Source organism: Mesoplodon bidens, assembly GCF_964165515.1.
Source record: "Mesoplodon bidens genome assembly, chromosome: 18".
Classification (NCBI taxonomy): Eukaryota; Metazoa; Chordata; class Mammalia; order Artiodactyla; family Ziphiidae; genus Mesoplodon; species Mesoplodon bidens.
In genome coordinates this window covers 56,487,934-56,509,201 of record NC_138175.1, presented here as the reverse complement: position 1 = coordinate 56,509,201, position 21,268 = coordinate 56,487,934, and positions in this window count along the sequence as shown.

The window sequence follows — 21,268 nt, the reverse complement described above, 5'->3', positions numbered from 1 at the left end:
CCAAAATTACAACTACTTACCGAGAAATTATCTCTGAGAATGCCCTGAAGACTAGCAGAGATAATTTTCCACAACTCAAGCTATAAAGAATGAGAAACCACAAGGCACGTAAGTGGATTGGAAACACAGTCTAGTTAGAACCCACACCTTCAGCACTGTGCCCCGCGATTTACAGACACCACAACTGCATAGGTCCTCCCCCAAGGAGGGAAGGGTCTGAGCCCTGCATCAGGCTGCCCAACCCAGAGTTCCTGCATTGGGAAGGAAGGAACTCAGAAGGTCTGGCTTTGAAAACCTGCAGGGCTTACTTTCAGGATAGCTGGAGGCTAAAGGAAACTGAGATTCCGCTCCTAAAGGGCACATAGCAAACCTCACATTTTCTCATCTCTGTGCAGAGCCAGTATTTTGAAAGACATCTGGGTCAGACCTACTTGCTAATCTCAGAAGGCACAAGGCAGCTTGGACTCCTGCTAGGGACTGAGACACTCACAGGCAACATGTTAGAATCTTCCCTCCATTTGATTAGTGTCAGGGGCCTGCCCCATTTACCACCATGTCTACAGCACTCTTGTCCAACAAGGCCTCACAAGCAAACACACTGGGGGCCTTCCCTACCCACCTGTGCACCTGGAGCAGACCCATAATGGAGGGCTGCCTTGACTATGAGCACACCCACAGCAATGACATAATGCAGGACCTCATAGACATTTAGACCAGGGTCCAATACAGCCTACCAGCTTGTCCACAGTAGTTGGCCCTTCTACAACAGAAAGATGCATGTAGCCCACATAGGGGACATCCCTGCAGCATCTGGCTGTGCTGGCCAGAGGAGAATGTGCTGCTGGGCCCTACAGGCCATCTCCTATATAAGGTCACTTCTCCAAGACTGAAAATATAACAAGGTGAATCTAATAAATACAAATGCGCAGAGAATTAGAAAACGTAGGAAATAGAAGAATATATTAGAAACGAAGTAACTAGACACAATATCAGAAAAAGAACTAGACAAAACAGGGGTAAGCATCCTACCTGAAAAAAAAGTGCTCAAGGTAATGATTATCAAGATGCTCACCCACGTCAGGACAGAGTGAGAACTTCAACAAAGTGCAATAAAATGTAAAGAAGAACCAAAGAACTGAAAAATACAATAACTGAGACTAACACACACACACATACACACTACAGGGAAGCAACATTAGATTATATGATACAGAAGAACAGATTAGTCATCTGGAGGACAGAGTAGTGAAAATCACCAAAATTGAATAGCAAGAAGAAAAAAAAATTAAGATGATAGGTCAAGAGACCTCTTGGAAAACATCAAGAATACTAACACTAGCATTATAGGGGTCCCAGAAAGAGGAGAAAGAGAGTAAGGGGCAGATGACTTATTTTATGAGAGGATATAACAACTGACAATTTTCCTAACCTGGGAAAGGAAACAGACATCAAGTCCCAGGAAACACAGAGAGTCCCAAAGAAGATGAAGACAAACAGATCCACACCAAGACACATTATAATTAAAGCATCAAAAATTAAAGACAAAGAGGAATCATAGAAGCAATGAAATAAAAGTAACTGGTTAGGGACTTCCCTGGCAGTCCAGTGGTTAAGATTTCACCTTCCAATACAGAGGGTGCGGGTTCGATCCCTGGTCAGAGAGCTAAGATCCCACATGCCTTGAGGCGAAAAACCAAAACATAAAATAGAAGCAATATTCTAACAAATTCAAGAAAGACTTTAAAAACGGTCCACATCGAAAAAATGTTAAAAGAAAATAACTGGTTATGTGCAAGGTATTTTCATAAGACTATCAGCTGACTTTTCAGCAGACTTCGCATACCCGAAAGGAATGACAATATATTCAATGGTCTAAAAGGAAAAAGGCCACAGCAAGAATACTGTACCAGCAAGATTATAATGCAGAATCAAAGGAGAGATCAAGCATTTCCAGGCTAGCAAACACTAAATGAGTTCATCACTAAGAAAGCATTCTTATAAGAAATGTTGAAGGAATTTATTTAAGCTTAAAAGAAGTATTACTAATTAGCAACAAGAAAACACACAAAAGTAAAAATCTCACTGGAAAAAGGTATACATATTGTAAGGGGAGTAGATCGAACACTTATTAAGCTTCTGTAAAGAATAAAAGGCACAAGTAGTATTTTTTTGAAGAAAGAGAAGGCCCAAATAAATTAGAAATGAAAGAGAGACACCATAGAAATGCAAAGTCGCATAAGACATTTCTACAAACAATTACACACTAAAGAGTTGGCCACCTAGAAGAAATGGATAAATTCCTAGAATTATAAATCTTCTAAGACTGAATCAGGAATAAATAAAAAACCTAAAAGATCAAATACTAGTAATGAAATTGGTAGTCAAAGAACTCCCAATAAATAAACCCCAGGACCAGGTAGCTTCACTGATAAATTATACCAAATATTTAACTGAAAGTTAACATCTATCCTTCTCAAACTATTCCAAATAATTGAAGAAAGAGTGTTTCCAAACTAATTTTCTGAGATCAGCATCAGCCATCGATGAAAACCAGATAAAGATACTACCAAAAAAAAAGTAGGTTACAGGCCTTATTCCTGATGAACAGATATGCAAAAATTCTCTGCAAAATATTAGCAAACTGAATTCAACAGTACATTAAAAGAACCATACCCTGTGATCACGTGGGATTTATCTCAGCAATGCAGGGATGATTCAATATATGCAAATCAATTAAGGGACACACCAGATTAGTATAACAAAGTATAAAATCAAATGATCATCTTCATAGCTCCAGGAAAAGCATTTGACAAAAATTCAACAAACTTCAAAATCTGATAAAGCTCTCAACAAAGTTGGTATAGAGGCAACATACCTTTATATAATAAAGGGCATACAGGACAAAAACCACAGCTGACCTCATACTTAATGATGAAAAATTGAAAGCATTTCCCCTAAGAACAGGAGCAAGACAAGGATGACTGTTCTCACCACTTTTATTCAACATAGTATTATTCAACATAGTATTAATAATCCTAGCCACAGCAAAAAGACAAAAATAAAAATTAAAAAGGGGATCTAGTTTGTAAAGGAACTAAAACTGTCCCTGTTTGAACATGACACATAGAGAAAACCTTAAGATTTCACCCACAAAGTATTAGCATGAATAAATTCAGTAAATTTGAAGTATATACAATTAATATACAGAAATCTGTTATTTTTTCCTGCACCAATAACAAACTATCCAAGGTATGAAGAAAAAAATATTATGATTGTATTAAAATAATAAAAGACCTAAGAATAAATTTATCCACAGATGTGAAAGATTTATGCACTGAAAATTATGACATTGATGAAACAAATGGAAGATGACACAAATAAATGAAAAGATACCTTATGCTTTTGGATTGGAAGAATTAATATTTTTAAAACAGCCATACTACTCCAAACAACCTACAGATATAAAGCATTCCCTATCAAAATACCCATGAGAGCTCGCTTCGGCAGCACATATACTAAAATTGGAAAGATACAGAGAAGATTAGCATGGCCCCTGCACAAGGATGACATGCAAATTTGTGAAGTGTTCCATATTTTTTGGACAGCTACATGTAAAAGAATGAAATTAGAACACTCCCTAACACCATACACAAAAATAAACTCAAAATGGATTAAAGACCTAAATGTAAGGCCAGACACTATAAAACTCTTAGAGGAAAACATAGGCAGAACACTCCATGACATAAATAACAGCAAGATCCTTTTTGACCCACCTCCTAAAGAAATGGAAATAAAAACAAAAATAAACAAATGGGACCTAATGAAACTTCAAAGCTTTTGCACAGCAAAGGAAACCATAAACACGACAAAAAGACAACCCTCAGAATGGGAGAAAATATTTGCAAATGAAGCAACTGACAAAGGATTAATCTCCAAAATATACAAGTAGCTCATGCAGCTCAATATCAAAAAACCAAACAACCCAATCCAGAAATGGGCAGAAGACCTAAATAGACATTTCTCCAAAGAAGACATACAGACTGCCAACAAACACATGAAAGGATGCTCAACATCACTAATTATTAGAGAAATGCAAATCAAAATTACAATGAGGTGTCACCTCACACCAGTCAGAGTGGCCCTTATCAAAAAATCTACAAACAATAAATGCTGGAGAGGGTGTGGAGAAAAGGGAACACTCTTGCACTGTTGGTGGGAACGTAAATTGATACAACCACTATGGAGAATAGTATGGAGGTTCCTCAAAAAACTAATAGAACTACCATACGACCCAGCAATCCCACTACTGGGCATATACCCTGAGAAAACCATAATTCAAAAAGAGGCATGTACCACAATGTTCACTGCAGCTCTATTTACAATAGCCAGGACATGGAAGCAACCTAAATGTCCACTGACAGATGAACGGATAAAGAAGATGTGGCACATATATACAATGGAATATTACTCAGCCATAAAAAGAAATGAAATTGAGTTATTTGTGGTGAGGTGGATGGACCTACAGTCTGTCATACAGAGTAAATAAGCCAGAAAGAGAAAAACAAATACCATGTGCTAAAACATATATATGGAATCTAAAAAAAAAAAGGTTCTCAAGAACCTAGTGGCAGGCAGGAATAAAGATGCAGATGTAGAGAATGGACTTGAGGACATGGGGATGAAGTGAGAGAGTGGCATGGACATATATACACTACCAAATGTAAAATAGCTAGCTAGTGGGAAGCAGCCACATAGCACAGGGAGATCAGCTCCGTGCTTTGTGACCACCTAGAGGGGTGGGATAGGGAGGGTGGGAGGGAGAAGCAAGAGGGAGGAGATATGGGGATGTATGTATATGTATAGCTGATTCATTTTGTTATAAAGCAGAAACTAACACACCATTGTAAAGCAATTATACTCCAATAAAGATGTTTAAAAAAAAAAGATCTAGTAAAGGGAATGATGATTCATGCCAAAAAAAAAAAAATTAGGGCTTCCCTGATGGCACAGTGGTTAAGAATCCGCCTGCCAATGCAGGGGACACGGGTTCGAGCCCTGGTCCAGGAAGATCCCACATGCTGTGGAGCAACTAAGCCAGCGAGCCACAACTACTGAAGCCCGTGTGCCTAGAACCTGTGTTCTGCAACAAAAGAAGCCACTGCAATGAGAAGCCCATGCACCACAATGAAGATTGGCCTCCGCTCACTGCAACTAGAGAAAAGCCTGCACACAACAACGAAGACCCAATGCAGTCCAAAATAAATAAATAAATAAAATAAATTTAAAAAATACCCATGACATTTTTCACAGAACCAGAATAATCCTAAAAGTAATAGAGAACCACAAAATACCCACATTGCTTAAGCAATCCTGAGTAAAAAGACCAAAGGTGGAGATACCACACTCCCTGAATACAAAGCTACAATAATCACAAAAACAGACACAGAAATCAATGGAATAGAATAAAGAGCTCAGAAAGGAACCTGCACGCTTATGGTCAATAAATCTACTACAAAGGAGTCAAGAATATACAATGGAGAAAAGACAGTCTCTTCAATAAGTGGTGTTTGGAAAGCTGGAGAGTTACAAGCAAAATAATGAGAATAGAACATTTCCCCACACTGTACACAAAGACAAACTCAAAACGGATTAAGGACCTAAATGGAATACCTCAAACCCTAAAACTCCTAGGAGAGAATATAGGCTGAAAACTCTTTGGCATAAATGGGAACACTTTCTTTTTTGGACCTGTCTCCTAAGGGAAAAAGACTAAAAGCAAAAATACACAAATGGGACCTAATTAAATTTAAAATCTTTTGCAGAGCAAAGGAAATGTTAGACACAATGAAAAGGTAACCTACAGAATGGGAGAAAAATATATGCCAAGGATATGATGGAGAAGGGGTTAATATCCAAATTATATAAAGAGCTCATCCACTCAGTATCAAAAAACAAACAAAAAAGGATGAAAAATGGAGAGACACTTAATAGACATTTTTCCACAGAAGATATACAGATAGCCAACAGGCACATGAAAAAATGCTAAACATCACTAATCACTGGATAAATGCAAATCAAAACCAGAATGAGACATCACCTCACATCTGTCAAGATGGCTCTCATCAAAAAGTCTAGGGCTTCCCTGATGGTGCAGTGGTTAAGAATATGTCTGCCAGCCGCACAGCACAGGGAGATCAGCTTGGTGCTTTGTGACCGCCTGGAGGGGTGGGATAGGGAGGGTGGGAGGGAAGGAGACACAAGAGGGAAGGGATATGGGAACAGATGTATATGTAAAGGTGATTCACTTTGTTATAAAGCAGAAACTAATACACCACTGTGAAGCAATTATACTCCAATAAAGTTGTTAAAAAATTTGTTTGCTTTTATAAACCTTATGTCAAATTTCTTATTAATAATGAAGTGAGAAGAGAGGCCTCAGAGATAATCCAGTCCAAACCCTTCATTTTATTTTTTATTTATTTTTAAAATTAAATTAATTAATTTTTAAAAAAAGGAATGTGTCTGCCAATGCAGGGGACATGGGTTTGAGCTCTGGTCCAGGGAGATCCCACATGCCATGGAGCAAATAAATCCATGTGCCAAACTACTGAGCCTGCTCTCTAGAGCTCATGAGCCACAACTACTGAGCCTGCATGCCACAACTACTGAAGCCCGTGAACCTACAGCCCGTGCTCCACAACAAGAGAAGCCACTGCAATGAGAAGCCCATGAACGGCAACGAAGAGTAGCCCTCACTCACCACAACTAGAGAAAGCCTGCACGCAGTGCAGACCCAAAGCAGCCAAAAAATTAATTAATTAAATTTTAAAAAAGTTCTACAGATAGTGGGAAGCAGCCGCAGAGCACAGGGAGATCAGCTCGGTGCTTTGTGACCGCCTGGAGGGGTGGGATGGGGAGGGTGGGAGGGAGGGAGATGCATGAGGGAAGGGATGTGGGAACAGATGTATATGTATGACTGATTCACTTTGTTATAAAGCAGAAACTAATAAAAAAAATAAAAAATAAAAAAGTAAAAAAAGGTCTACAGACAACAAATGTTAGGAACCCTAGTACATTGTTAGTGGGATTGTAAATTGGTACAACCACTATAAAAATATTATGGAGGTCGTCAGAAAACTAAAAGGAGAACTACTCCATTAAGAAACAATTCCACCACTGGGTATATACTCAGAGAAAGTGAAAACACCAATTTGAAAAGATACATGCACCCCAATATTTATAGCAGCATTATTTACAATTGCCAAGATATGGAAGAGACCTAATAGTCCATCAATAGATGAATGGATAAAGAAGATGTGATATATCACACACATATATATATATCACACACACATATATATGTATATATCTCACACACACACACACATATATATATATATAAAATGGGATATTACTCAGCCATAAAATATAAAAATTACTCAGCCATGTGCAACAACATGGATGGACCTAGAGTATATTATATGAGTTTTGGATTTTGGGGTATTTCATTTAGGTCCTTAATCCATTTTGAGTTTGTCTTTGTGTACAGCATGAGGAAATGTTCTAATCTCATTATTTTACCCATAGGTCTCCAGTTTCCCAGCACCACTTATTGAAGAGAATGTCTTTTCTCCATTGTATATTTGTACCTCCTTTGTAGTAGATTTATTGACCATAATTGTGTGGGTTCCTTCTGGACTATCCATTCTCTTCCATTCATCTGTTTCTGTTTTTGTAGCAATACAATTCTCTTTTGATTACTGTAGCATTGTGTATAATCTGAAGTCAGGAAGTGTGATACCTAACCTTATACCTTAAGTTACTAGGAAAACAAGAACAAACCAAACCTAACGTTAGTAGAAGAAAAGAAATCATAAAGATCAGATAAGAAGGATTAAGAGAACAATAGAAAAGATCAATGAACAAAGACCTGGTTCTTTTTTTTTTTTTTTTTTTTTTTTTTTTTGCTGTACGTGGGCCTCTCACTGTTGTGGCCTCTCCCGTTGCGGAGCACAGGCTCCGGACGCGCAGGCTCAACGGCCATGGCTCACGGGCCCAACCGCTCCGCGGCATGTGGGATCTTCCCAGACCGGGGCACGAACCCGTGTCCCCTGCATCGGCAGGCGGACTCTCAACCACTGCGCCACCAGGGAAGCCCAAGACCTGGTTCTTTTAAAAGATAAAATTGATAAACTTTAACTAGACTTATCAAGAAAAAAAAAGAGAGATGAATCAATTCCAAAAAATTGGAAAAGAAAAAGGAAAAGTCTCAAATAATACCATTGAAATAGGAAGGATTATCATGAACATTTTATACTCCAATAAAATGGACAACTTAGGAAAAATGGGCAAATTCCTACAAATATAAAATCTCCCAAGACTGAATCAGGAAAGAGTAGAAAATATGAACAGACCAATTACCAGTAATGTAATTGAATGAGTAATAATAATTTAAATAAGCCCAGCAAACAAAAGTCCAGGTCCAAACAACTTCGTAGGTAAATTCTACCAAACATTTAGAGTATTTTAAACCTATACTTCTCAAGCTATTTTAAAATATTGGAGAGGAAGGAATGCTTCTGAAGTCATTCCTCAAGGAATGACTTGGTATCCATCACCTTGATACCAAAACGACAAAGATATCACATAAAAGTAAACTACAGGCCAATATTGCTGATGAAAATAGATGCAAATATGTTCAAACTTATATGATCTACCCTATTAATGAACTGAAAAATAAAAATCATATGATCAAATCAATAAATGCAGAAAAAGCTTTTGAAAAAATTCAACACTGACTTAAGATAAAAATTGTCAACAGTATGGGTAAAGAGGCAACATAAATTAACTTAATAAAGGCCACATAGGGGCTTCCCTGGTGGCGCAGTGGTTGAGAATCTGCCTGCCAATGCAGGGGACATGGGTTCGAGCCCTGGTCCGGGAAGATCCCACATGCCGCGGAGCAACTGGGCCTGTGATCCACAACTACTGAGCCTGCGCGTCTGGAGCCTGTGTTCCGCAACAAGAGAGGCCGCGATAGTGAGAAGCCCGCGCACCGCGATGAGGAGTGGCCCCCGCTCGCTGCAACTAGAGAAAGCCCTCGAACAGAAACGAAGACCCAACACAGGCAAAAATAAATATACATAAAAAAATAAAGGCCACATATGATAAATTCATAACTAATATTATACTAAACAGTGAAAAGCTGAAAGCATTTTCTCTCAGATCAGGAACAAGAGAAGGATACCTATGCTTGCCACTTTTATCAACAAGTATTGGAAGTCCTAGTCATAGCAATTAGACAAGAAATAAAACTAAAGGAAATCCAAATGTTGACAATGATGTGGGAAAAAGTAACCACTATGCACTTTGGAGGGAAGTAAATGGGTTCAGCCACTATGGAAAAAGTATGGGGATTTGTCAAAACAATTAAAAGTAGCTCTACCCTATGTTCCAGCAATTTCACTTTGGGGTATTTATCTGAAGAAAAAATATATATAATTAATAATTAGAAAAGATATAATCACTGCAGCATTATTTACAATAGCCAAGATATGGAAGCAACCCAAATGTCCATTAATCAACTAATGTGTAAAGAAGAAGTGGTATATATATATGTGTGTGTATATATATATATACACACACATGTATACATACACCATATATACATAATATATACAATATATACTATATATATAATACATACATGCTATATACACACACAGTGGAATATTACTCAGCCATAGAAAAGAATGAAATCTTGCCATTTGAGACAACAAGAATAGACCTAGAGGGTATTATGCTAAATGAAATAAGTCAGACTGAGAAAGAAAAGTACTGTATCATTTCAATTATTTATGTAATCTGAAATGAAAACAAATGAACATGTAACAACAGCAACAACAAAAACAACCAGATTTGTAAATACAGAGAAAAAACAGGTGGTTGTCAGAGGAGAGTGGGAGGAGGAAAGAAATAGGTGAGGGAGATCAAGAGGTACAAACTTCCAGATGCAAAAGAAACCAGTCACGGTATGAGATGGTGTACAATTTTGGATATGTAGTCACTTACTATAATAGAATTGAGTGGTGATTGTCCCCAGTTACTATGCTAGAATTTGTATGGGGACATATCATAAATAGACTTACTGTGCTGATCATTTTGAAATGTATAGATATATCAAATCATTACATCAGGCAACTGGAACTACCAGTGTTGTTGGTCAATTATACTTCAAAAACAAACTCACAGAAAAAGAGATCCAATTTGTGGTTACCAGAGTCGGGGTGAGGTAGCAGGGGGAATTGGATGAAGGCAGCCACAAGCTACAAATTTCCAGTTATAAGATAAATAAGTACTATACAATATATATACAATATATTATATTGTATATTAATATACAATATGGTAAATATAATTAATACTGATTTATGTTACATGTGAAAGTTGCTCTCTGTTACATATGAAAGTTGTTAAGAGAGTACGTCCTAAGAGTTATCACAAAATTTCTTTGCTATTTAATTTTGTATCTGTATGAGATGAATGTTCACTACACTGATTGTGATAATTGTTTCATAATGTATGGTAGTCAAATCATAATGCTGTACGTCTTAAACTTATACAGTGCTGGATGTCTATTATATCTCAATAAATCTTAAAGAAAAAATAAATAATACCTTAGTCAAGCTCACTTAGGAAAATACTTTATAGCAAGATTAAGTGAATCCTATACCAGGACTCTAATGTTTCGGTTGTTGGGAAATATAACTATCAGTTCATAAATTTAGGAAAGGCATGTGATCAATTTGATAGATGCAAACAAAGTAGCATGGAAGAATGCTACAGGTAATAATTATAAAAATAAAGAAGATATTAATGCATGTGTACTCAAAGAAATGTCACATACCCCCGACACTAGTTCACCTATAGAGAAGTAATAGATTAATTTCCTCTAATCATCAGAAAGATCACTAGGAGACAAACACCTAACTTACTTAACAGTTTGAGGTATTAGTAAAAAAGATTACCATTGGAAAGGAAGGATTAAAATTGTCTCCATTTGCAGATCATATGGATATATACCTAGTAAGTGCAAAGAATCAATGGAAAATTGTTACAGAAAATAAGACAATAAAATATTGTAAAGGCTATAACATAAGCATATAGTACACAGTTTATATATATACATTCCAAGCAGTTACAAAGTATATTAAAAGGGAGGCTGCAATTTTAAAAGTATAAAATAAAAATAAATCTAACAGCATACATGTGAAAATCCTATATGAATAAAATTATCAGGAACTCCTTAGATAGATGATACAAATTTGAAGAAAAGGAAAATCAAACTATTTTCTTAAATAGAATAATAAATCTTACAGGAGAGAAAAAATATACCAATACACATGTGTCTATAAAATGTATACGTATAAATATGTGTATATTTCTATATATTTGTGTGTGTGTATACACATAAATGTGTTTCTGGGGGTAATTTATTGTTTACATAAAATGAGAAAAAATACATGTAAAGTATATATAAAATGAGTTACTTTGTAAAATTAAAGATTAGTTATTAAATATATCTTACACACAAGATACTTTTTTTTTAATGGGATCTTCCCAGACCAGGGCTCAAACCTGTGTCCCCTGCATTGGCAGGCAGACTCTCAACCACTGCACCACCAGGGAAGCCCCATACAAGATATTTTATGTTAGCTTCATGGAAACTACAAAGGAAAAAACCTATTGTGGTTACACAAAAGATGAAGATTTCATACTACATCAAAAAATAAATTTACAATGGTACTACAACAACGCAGAAAAAAATGAATGGGTTATCATAAATCCTATCAACAATTAATTTAAACATTAATGGACTAAATTCCCCAATTAAATGACACAAAGTAGTTGAATTAATTTTTAAAAAGAACCTAAAATATGCTGTATAAGAGAGACTCACTTTAACTTTAAAGACATATATAGGTTAAAGTGAGAGGATGGGAAAAGAGAGTCCATGCAAACAGCAATCAAAAGAGAGCAGGAGTATATATACTTATTTCAGATAATACATATTTTCAATCAAAATCTGTCAAAAGAGACAAAGAATGTTACTATACAGTGAAAAACGGGGTCAAATTATCAAGAGAGTATTACAAGTATAAATATATATGCACCCAACACTGGAACATGTAAATACTTAAAGCAAATATTAACAAAACCATAGGGAGAAAAAGTAATAGTAGGGTACTTCAATACCTTTTTTTTTTTTTTTTTTTTTTCAGTACATGGGCCTCTCACTGTTGTGGCCTCTCCCGTTGTGGAGCACAGGCTCCGGACACGCAGGCTCAGCGGCCATGGCTCACGGGCCGAGCCGCTCCGCGGCATGTGGGATCTTCCCAGACCAGGGCACGAACCCGTGTTCCCTGCATCGGCAGGCGGACTCTCAACCACTGCGCCACCAGGGAAGCCCTCAATACCCCACTTTTAAACATGGATAGATAATCCAGACAGAAATTTAATGAGAGAAGCATGATCTGTGTAACACTTTAGAAAAGTAAACCTAAGAGATATATACAGAACTTTCCATCCAAGAACACCAGAAAACACATTCTTCTCAAGGTCACATAAAACATTCTCCAGGGTATATCATTCCTGGGCCACAAAGCTAATCTTAATGCATTTAAGATTAAAATCATATCTCATAGCTTTCCAACCACAATGATATGGAACTAGAAATCAACAGGAAAAAATTTACAAATACATGGAAATAACACACTCAAAAAAACCCAACCAAACAAACAAAAACCACACACTCTGGAATAACCAATGGGTCAAAGTAGAAATTAAAAGAGAAATTAGACAGTATCTTGAGAAAAACAGAAAAAAATATACAGAATACCACAATTTAGGGGATACATCAAAAGTAGTTCTTATCCTTACATTAAAAAAAGTGGGAGCTTCCCTGGTGGCGCAGTGGTTGAGAGTCCGCCTGCCGATGCAGGGGACACGGGTTCGTGCCCTGGTCCAGGAAGATCCCACATGCCGCAGAGCGGCTGGGCCCGTGAGCCGTGGCCGCTGAGCCTGTGCGTCCAGAGCCTGTGCTCCGCAACGGGAGAGGCCACAGTGAGAGGCCCGCGTACCACAAAAAAAAAAAAAAAAAAAAAAAAAAAAAGTGAAACAAAGTTTTCAAACTTTACACATCAAGGAAGTAGAAAAAATTATGCATAAAATTAGAAGAAGAAAGGAAACAGCAAATTAAGAGGATAAATGATGGTTAAAGAGACTAGAAAAAAAGATAAGTAAATCAAGCTAAGAGTTGGTATTTAAAAAAAATAAAGCAAATTGACAAAACTTTAGCTAGATTAACCAAGGAAAAAAGAAAGAGAAGTGAAAAAATCTGATAAATGAAAGATGAGACATCAAAGAAATACAAAGGGCCATAAGAGTATATTATTAACAAATTACACATCAACAAATTAGATAAATTATAGTAAATAAACTCCCAGAAGCATGAAGCCTACCAAGACTGAATCATAAATAGAAAGTCTGACAGACCAATAATAAATCAGGACACTAAAATAATAAACACAAACCTCCCAACAAAGAAAAGCACAAGACCAGATGGTTTCACTAGTGAATTCTACCAAATATTTAAAAAAAACTAAGACCAATCACTCTGAATCTCCTACAAAAAAAAAAACTGAGGATGAGGGAACATGCCCAAGCAAGTTTTAGGAGGACAGCATTGCTCTGACACCAAAGCCAGATGAGGAAAACTACAAGAAAATCTATAGGCTGATATGCCTAATGAATATAAATGCAAAAATTCTCAGCAAATGTCTAACCAAATCCAACAGCAAATTAAAAAGATCATACACCATGATCAAGTGGAATTCATGCCTGGGATGGAAGGATGTCACTATATATATATATATATATATATATATATATATATATACACACACATATATATATATATATATGATATCACCTCATATCTGTCAGAATGGCTATTAACAAAAGCACAAGAAATCACAAGTCTTGATGAGAATGTGGATAAAAGGGAATCCTAGTGCACTGCTGGTGGGAATGTAAACTGGTGCAGCCACTATGGAAAACAGTATGGAAATTCCTTGAAAAATTAAAAATAGAACTACTATACAATCCTGTAATTCTACTTTTGGGTATTTACCTGAAAAAAAAAGAAAAAGAAAAAGAAAACACTAATTGGAAAATGTATAGGTACCCTTAGTTTCATGACAGCATTATTTACAATAGCTGAGATATGGAAACAACCTAAGCATCCACTGATAGATGAATTGATAAAGATGTGATATATATTATATGTGTGATATATATATATATATATACACACAAGATTTATATGTGTGTGTGAATATGTACATACACATATATACATACATACAATGGAATACTATTCAGCCATAAAAAAGAATAAAATGTTGCCATTTGTAACAACATAGATGGTTCTTAGGGTTATTAGTTTAAGTGAAGTAAGACAAAGACAAATACTTCCTGATTTCACTAATATATGGAACCTAAAACACAAAATAAAACAAAATTTACAGATACATAGAATAGATTGATGACTGTCAGATGGGAGGGGTGGTAGGGGGTTGGCGAAATGGGTGAATGGGGTCAACAGCTACAAATTTCCAGTTATAAAATGATGTACATGTACAGTATGGTGACTGTAGTCAAAATTATTTTATTGCCAATTTAAAAGACGCTAAGAAGTAAATCTTAAAAGTTCTCAATAAAAAATTAATTTTGTAATTTATATAGCGACAGGTGGTAACTAGACTAATTATAGTAATCATTTTTCAGTGTATACAAAGGTTGAATTATTGTGTTGTATTCCAGAAATTGATATAATTTTGTATATAAATTATACTTCAATTAAAAAAACCTCTAAAACATGCCAAGATAATGATGCCACACAACTAACTATAAACTCCCATTTACTAAGTCATTTCAGAGAAATTTACAAGTTCAAAGATTAAATCTCTGCCAAAAAAAAAAAACAAAACTACAAGACACTGGAGATCTGGCAGAAAATGGTGGAGTAGGTAAACCCTGATCTCACCTCCTCTCACAGGCACAACAAAAGCACAATTATTTGCAGAACAAACATCAGTGAAAAGACTGAAACCTACCAGAAAAGACCTTCTACAACTAAAGATAAAAAGAAGGAATGACAAGATGTGTGGTAGTGATGGAGTTGCGATATAGTCAACTCCCATAGCCCCAGGGTGGGCGGCTCACAAATGGGAAGATAATTACAATTGCAAAGTTTCTCTCAAAAGAGAGAAAGGTCCAAGCCCCACAAGGGGCTTCTCAGCCTGGGGATCCTGCACCAAGAAGATGAGTCCCCAAGAGAATTTGGCTTTGAAGGCCAGTGGATTTAATTTCAGGAGTCCCAGAGGGTTGGGGGAAACAGAGACTTCACTCTTAATGGGCACACACAAAAATCTGACATGCTCTGGGACCCAGGATAGAAGCAGTAATTTGATAGAGCCTGGGTCAGACCTACTTGCTAATCTTGGAGAGTCTCCTGGAGTGGCAGAATGCAGCTGCATCTAACCCTGGGGACGTAGATACTGGCAGCAGCCATTTGGGGGAGCTCATTCTACCATATGGACACTGGTGCTGGCAAATGCTGTTTTGGAATCCTCCCTCTAGCTTGTAGCCTCAGTTCCCAGCCCTGCCCTGACCAAACAGCTTATAGGCCCCAGTGCTGGGACACCTCAGGACAAGAAACTAACATGGCATGGACACAGCCCCACCCACTGCCTTAAGACCCTGTGAGCCCACAGTCACCCCTGGACATGGCCCTGCCCATGAGAGGGCCCAGGACCCGACCCCACTCTCTAGTGCACAGGCACTAAACCCTAGACTCTCAGGGCCCTCCAGCCAGAGAACCTGGAACCAAGCTCCAGGCACCATCACCAGAATCCCATGGGATGGAGACACACCCTGCAGGGAGCCTGTCTAGCCTCAGGACCAGCCTCCCCATTAGGGAATGGACACCAACCACAAGAAAACCACAGCCCTGCAGTCTGTGGATCTGACCCACCCATCAGGAGGCCAGACCATGCCCTGGAACTGGCTGGGCTCCAATGCCACCAATCAACAAGCCTGCTCTAGCCTTAGGCCCAGCTTCACCCACCAGCAGGCAGACACCAGCTGCAAGAAACTTGTAACCACACAGCCTACAGACATAGCCCACACACTAACAGGCCAGATTCATCCCTAGGATCAGCTGGGTCCTTGACCCAAACACTAGCAGTGCAACAGAAGGTTCAAGATACCCTAGGCCCTGCAGCCAACTGTGTCAGAAAGCAGCCCCACCACCAGTGATCCAGCACAAGTTCTGGACCTCTGGGCCATGCAACCAGACTCCAGGACCTGACTTAACCCACAGTGGGTGGGCAACAGCCCTGGGGTTTCCTGGACCCTCACTCCACCCACAAGAAATGCAGCACTAGCCCCACCCAGGGTTCTGCAGTAAGCCACCTCCTGACACAGTCCTAACAACCAGTACCCAGCCAGGAGCCTCTGCACAGGTGGTACCCAGCAACCAACCAGACCAGGGACCAACGAAGCCTAGCAGACCACCCACATAGTTAGACCACCACAACAGAAAGACCCATGCAGCCATTATAGGGGAAACCTCTAGAGCATACAGCTCTCGTAACAAGAGGGGAGTGCAGGGCTTGGACACATAAGATGTCTCCTGCAAAAGGCCACTTCTCTAACATTGGGAAACAAACATAACCAACCTATGAGATACATAAAAATGTGAACAAGAAATGAGGCAAAATGAGGTGACAGGAGAACATGTTCTTAACGAAGGAACAAGGTAAGAATTAAGTAAAGTGGGACAGGCAATCTACCCAAGAAAGAGTTCGGAGTAGTGAACACAGGATGGTCAAAGAACTCGTGAGAAGAACGGATGCAGAGAGAAGTGAGAAATTTTTTTTATGGGAATAAATTGCTTTACAATGTTGTGTTAGTTTTTGCTGTACAACAGAGTGAATCAGCTATATATATACATGTATCCCCTCCCTCTTGAGCTTCCCTCCAACCCTCCCATCCCATCCCTCTAGGTCATCACAGAACACTGAGCTGAGCTCCCTGTGTTATACAGAAGCTTCCCCCTAGCTATATATTTTACACATGGTAGTGTATATAGGTCAATGTTACTCTCCCAATTCGTCCCACCCTCCCCTTCCCCACTGTGTCCACAAGTCCATTCTCTATGTCTGCGTCTCTATTCCTGACCTGCAAATAATAAACATTTTAAAAATATAAAGAACAACCAGAAATGAAGAATAAAATAACTGAAATGAAAAACACACTAGAAGGAATCAACAGTAGACTAAGTGATACAGAGGAATGGATTAGTGAGCGGAAAACAGAATAGTGGAAACCACTGATACTGAAAAGAGAAAGGAAGGAAAAGAAATGAGGACAATTCTTTGTTCTCTGTAACAACATCAAGGACACTAATATTTGCATTATAAAGGACCCAGAAGAGGAAGAGAGAGACAAAGGGCTGAGAACATAATTGAAGACACAAGAGCTAAAAACTTCCCTAACCTGGGGTAGGAAACACACATCCAAATTCAGGAAGTGCAGAACATCCCATACAGGATTGCCCACAGAGGAACTCTTGAAGACACACTGTAATCAAAATGGCAAAAATTAAAGAGAGAACATTAACAGTAGCAAGGGGAAAGCAACACGTTACCTACAAGGGAACTCCCATAAGGCTATCAGTTGACTTTTTAGCATAAATTCTGCAGTCCAGAGGGAGTGGCACAATATATTCAAAGTGATGAAAGGGGAAAAAACCTACAACCAAGATTACTCTAACCAGCCAGGTTCTTGTTCAGATTTGTTGGAGAAATCAAAAGTTTCACAGACAAGCAGAAGCTGAAAGAGTTCAGAACCACCAAACCACCTTTTATAAGAAATGTTAAAGGAAATTCTGTAAGCAAAAAAGAAAAGGCCACAACTAGAAACATGAAAAATTATGAAATGAAAAAAAATTATGAAATGAAAAAATGTCACACTGGCCTCTGCTGCCCCAGGCTCACCCCACATTCTGTACCCCTTCCTCCCCCCGGCCTGAGTGAGTCAGAGCCCCTAATCAGCTGCTACTTTAACCCCATTCTATCTGAGCAAAGAACAGACACCCTCAGGCAACCTACATGCAAAGGCGAGGCCAAATACAAAGCTGAACCCCAGGAACTGTTCAAACAAAGAAGAGAAAGGGAAATTTCTCCACGCAGCCTCAGGAGCAATAGATTAAATCTCCACAATCAACTTGATGTACCTGCATCTCTGGAATACCTGAATAGACAAAGAATCATCCCAAAATTGAGGCAGTGGACTTTCGGAGCAACTGTAGACTTGGGGTTTGCTTTCTGCGTGTAATATTTTTCTGGTTTTATGTTTATCTTAGTTTAGTATTTAGAGCTTATTATCATTGGTAGATGATATATGTGTGCTTCTTTGTGTGATTTAGTCTGTATATCTTTGCTTTTGCCATTTGTCCTAGGGTTCTGTCTTTTTTTTTTTTTTTTTTTTTTTTTGTGGTATGTGGGCCTCTCACTGTTGTGGCCTCTCCCGTTGCAGAGCACAGGCTCCGGACACGCAGGCTCAACAGCCATGGCTCATGGGCCCAGCCACTCCGCGGCATGTGGGATCTTCCCAGACCGGGGCACGAACCTGTGTCCCCTGCATCGGCAGGCAGACTCTCAACCACTGCGCCACCAGGGAAGCCCTGTCTTTTTTTTTTTAAGTATAGTTTTTAGTGCTTGTTATCATTGGTGGATTTGTTTCTTTGGTTTAGTTGCTCTCTTCTTTCTCTCTTTCATTTTTTAATTACTTTTTTATTTTCAATAATTTCTTTCTACTTTACTAACTTCTTTTTTTCTTCCTTCCTTCCTTCCTCTCTCACTCTCCCTCTCTCTCTCCCCCACCCCACTCCTCTCCTTCCCTCGCTCCCTCCCTTTTCTTCTGACCATGTGGCTGACAGGGTATTGGTGCTCTGGCCAGGTGTCAGGCCTGAGCCTCTGAGGTGGGAGAGCTGAGTTCAGGACATTGGTCCACCAGAGACCTTCCGGCCCCACATAATATCACACAGCAAAAGCTCTCCCAGAGATCCCCATCTCAATGCTAAGACCCAGCTCCACTCAACAACCAGCAAACTACAGTGCTGGACACCCTGTACCAAACAACTAGCAAGACAGGAACACAACTTCACCCATTAGCAGAGAGGCTAGCTAAAATCACAATAAATTCACAGACACCCCAAAACACACTACCGGATGCAGTCCTGCCCACCAGAAAGACAAGATTTAGACTCATCCACCAGAACACAGGCACCAGTCCCCTCCACCAGGAAGCCTACACAACCCACTGAACGAACCTTACGAACTGGGGGCAGACACCAAAAACAAAAGGAACTATGCAGCTGCAGCCTGAGAAAAGGAAACCCCCAAACACAGTAAGATAAGCAAAATGATAAGACAGAAAAACACACAGCAGATGAAGGAGCAAGGTAAAAACCCACCAGACCTAACAAATGAAGAGGAAAAACGCAGTCTACCTGAAAAAGAATTCAGAGTAATGACAGTAAAGATGATCCAAAATCTTGGAAATAGAATGGAGAAAAAACAAGAAACGTTTAAAAGGACCTAGAAGAACTGAAGAGCAAGCAAACAATGATGAACAACACAATAAATGAAATTTTAAATTCTCTAGAAGGAATCACTAGCAGAATAACTGAGGCAGAAGAATGGATAAGTGACCTGGAAGATAAAATAGTGGAAATAACTATTGCAGAACAGAATAAAGAAAAAAGAATGAAAAGAATTGAGGACAATCTCAGAGACCTCTGGAACAACAATGAACACACCAACATTTGAATTATAGGGGTCCCAGAAGAAGAAGAGAAAAAGAAAGGGACTGAGAAAATATTTGAAGAGATTATAGTTGAAAACTTCCCTAATATGGGGAAGGAAATAGTCAAGTCCAGGAAGCTCAGAGAGTCCCATAAGTATAAATCCAAGGAGAAACACGTCACAACACATATTAATCAAATGGTCAAAAATTAAATACAAAGAAAAAATATTAAAATCGTAAGAGAAAAGAAACAATTACAATACAAGGGAATCCCCATAAAGTTAACAGCTGATCTTTCAGCAGAACTTCTGCAAGCCAGAAGGGAGTGGCAGGACATATTTAAAATGATGAAAGGGAAAAGCCTACAACCAAGATTACTGTACTCAGCAAGGATCTCATTCAGATTCGACGGAGAAATTAAAACCTTTACAGACAAGCAAAAGCTAAGAGAATCCAGCACCTTCAAACCAGCTCTACAAAAAATGCTAAAGGAACTTCTCTAGGAAGGAAACACAAGAGAAGGAAGAGACTTATAATAATAAACCCAAAACAATTAAGAAAATGGTAATAGGAACATACATATACATAACTACCTTAAATGAAAATGGATTAAATGCTCCAACCAAAAGACATAGACTGGCTGAATGGATACAGAAACAAGACCTATATATGTACTGTCTACAAGAGACCCATTTCAGACCTAGGGACACATACAGACTGAAAGTGAGGGGATGGAAAAAGATATTCCATGCAAATGGAAATCAAAAGAAAGCTGGAGTAGCAATTCTCATGTCAGACAAAATAGATTTTAAAACAAAGACTATTACAGGAGACAAAGAAGGACACTACATAATGATCAAGGGATCAATCCAAGAGGAAGACAGAACAATTGTAAATATTTATGCACTCAATAAGGAAGCATCTTCATATATAAGTCAAATGCTAACTGCCATAAAATGGGAAATTGACAGTAACACAATCATAATAGGGGACTTTAACATCCCACTTTCACCAATGGACAGATCATCCAAAATGAAAATAAATAAGGAAACAGAAGCTTTAAATGATACATTAAACAAGATGGACTTAGTTGATATTTATAGGACATTCCATCCAAAAACAGATTACACTTTCTTCTCAAGTGTTCATGGAACATTCTCCAGGATAGATCATATTTTGGGTCACAAATCAAGCCTTTTCAAACTTAAGAAAACTGAAATCATATCAAGTATCTTTTCCAACCACAATTCTATGAGACTAGATATCAATTACAGGGAAAAAATCTGTAAAAAAAATACAAACACATGGAGGCTAAACACTACACTACTAAATA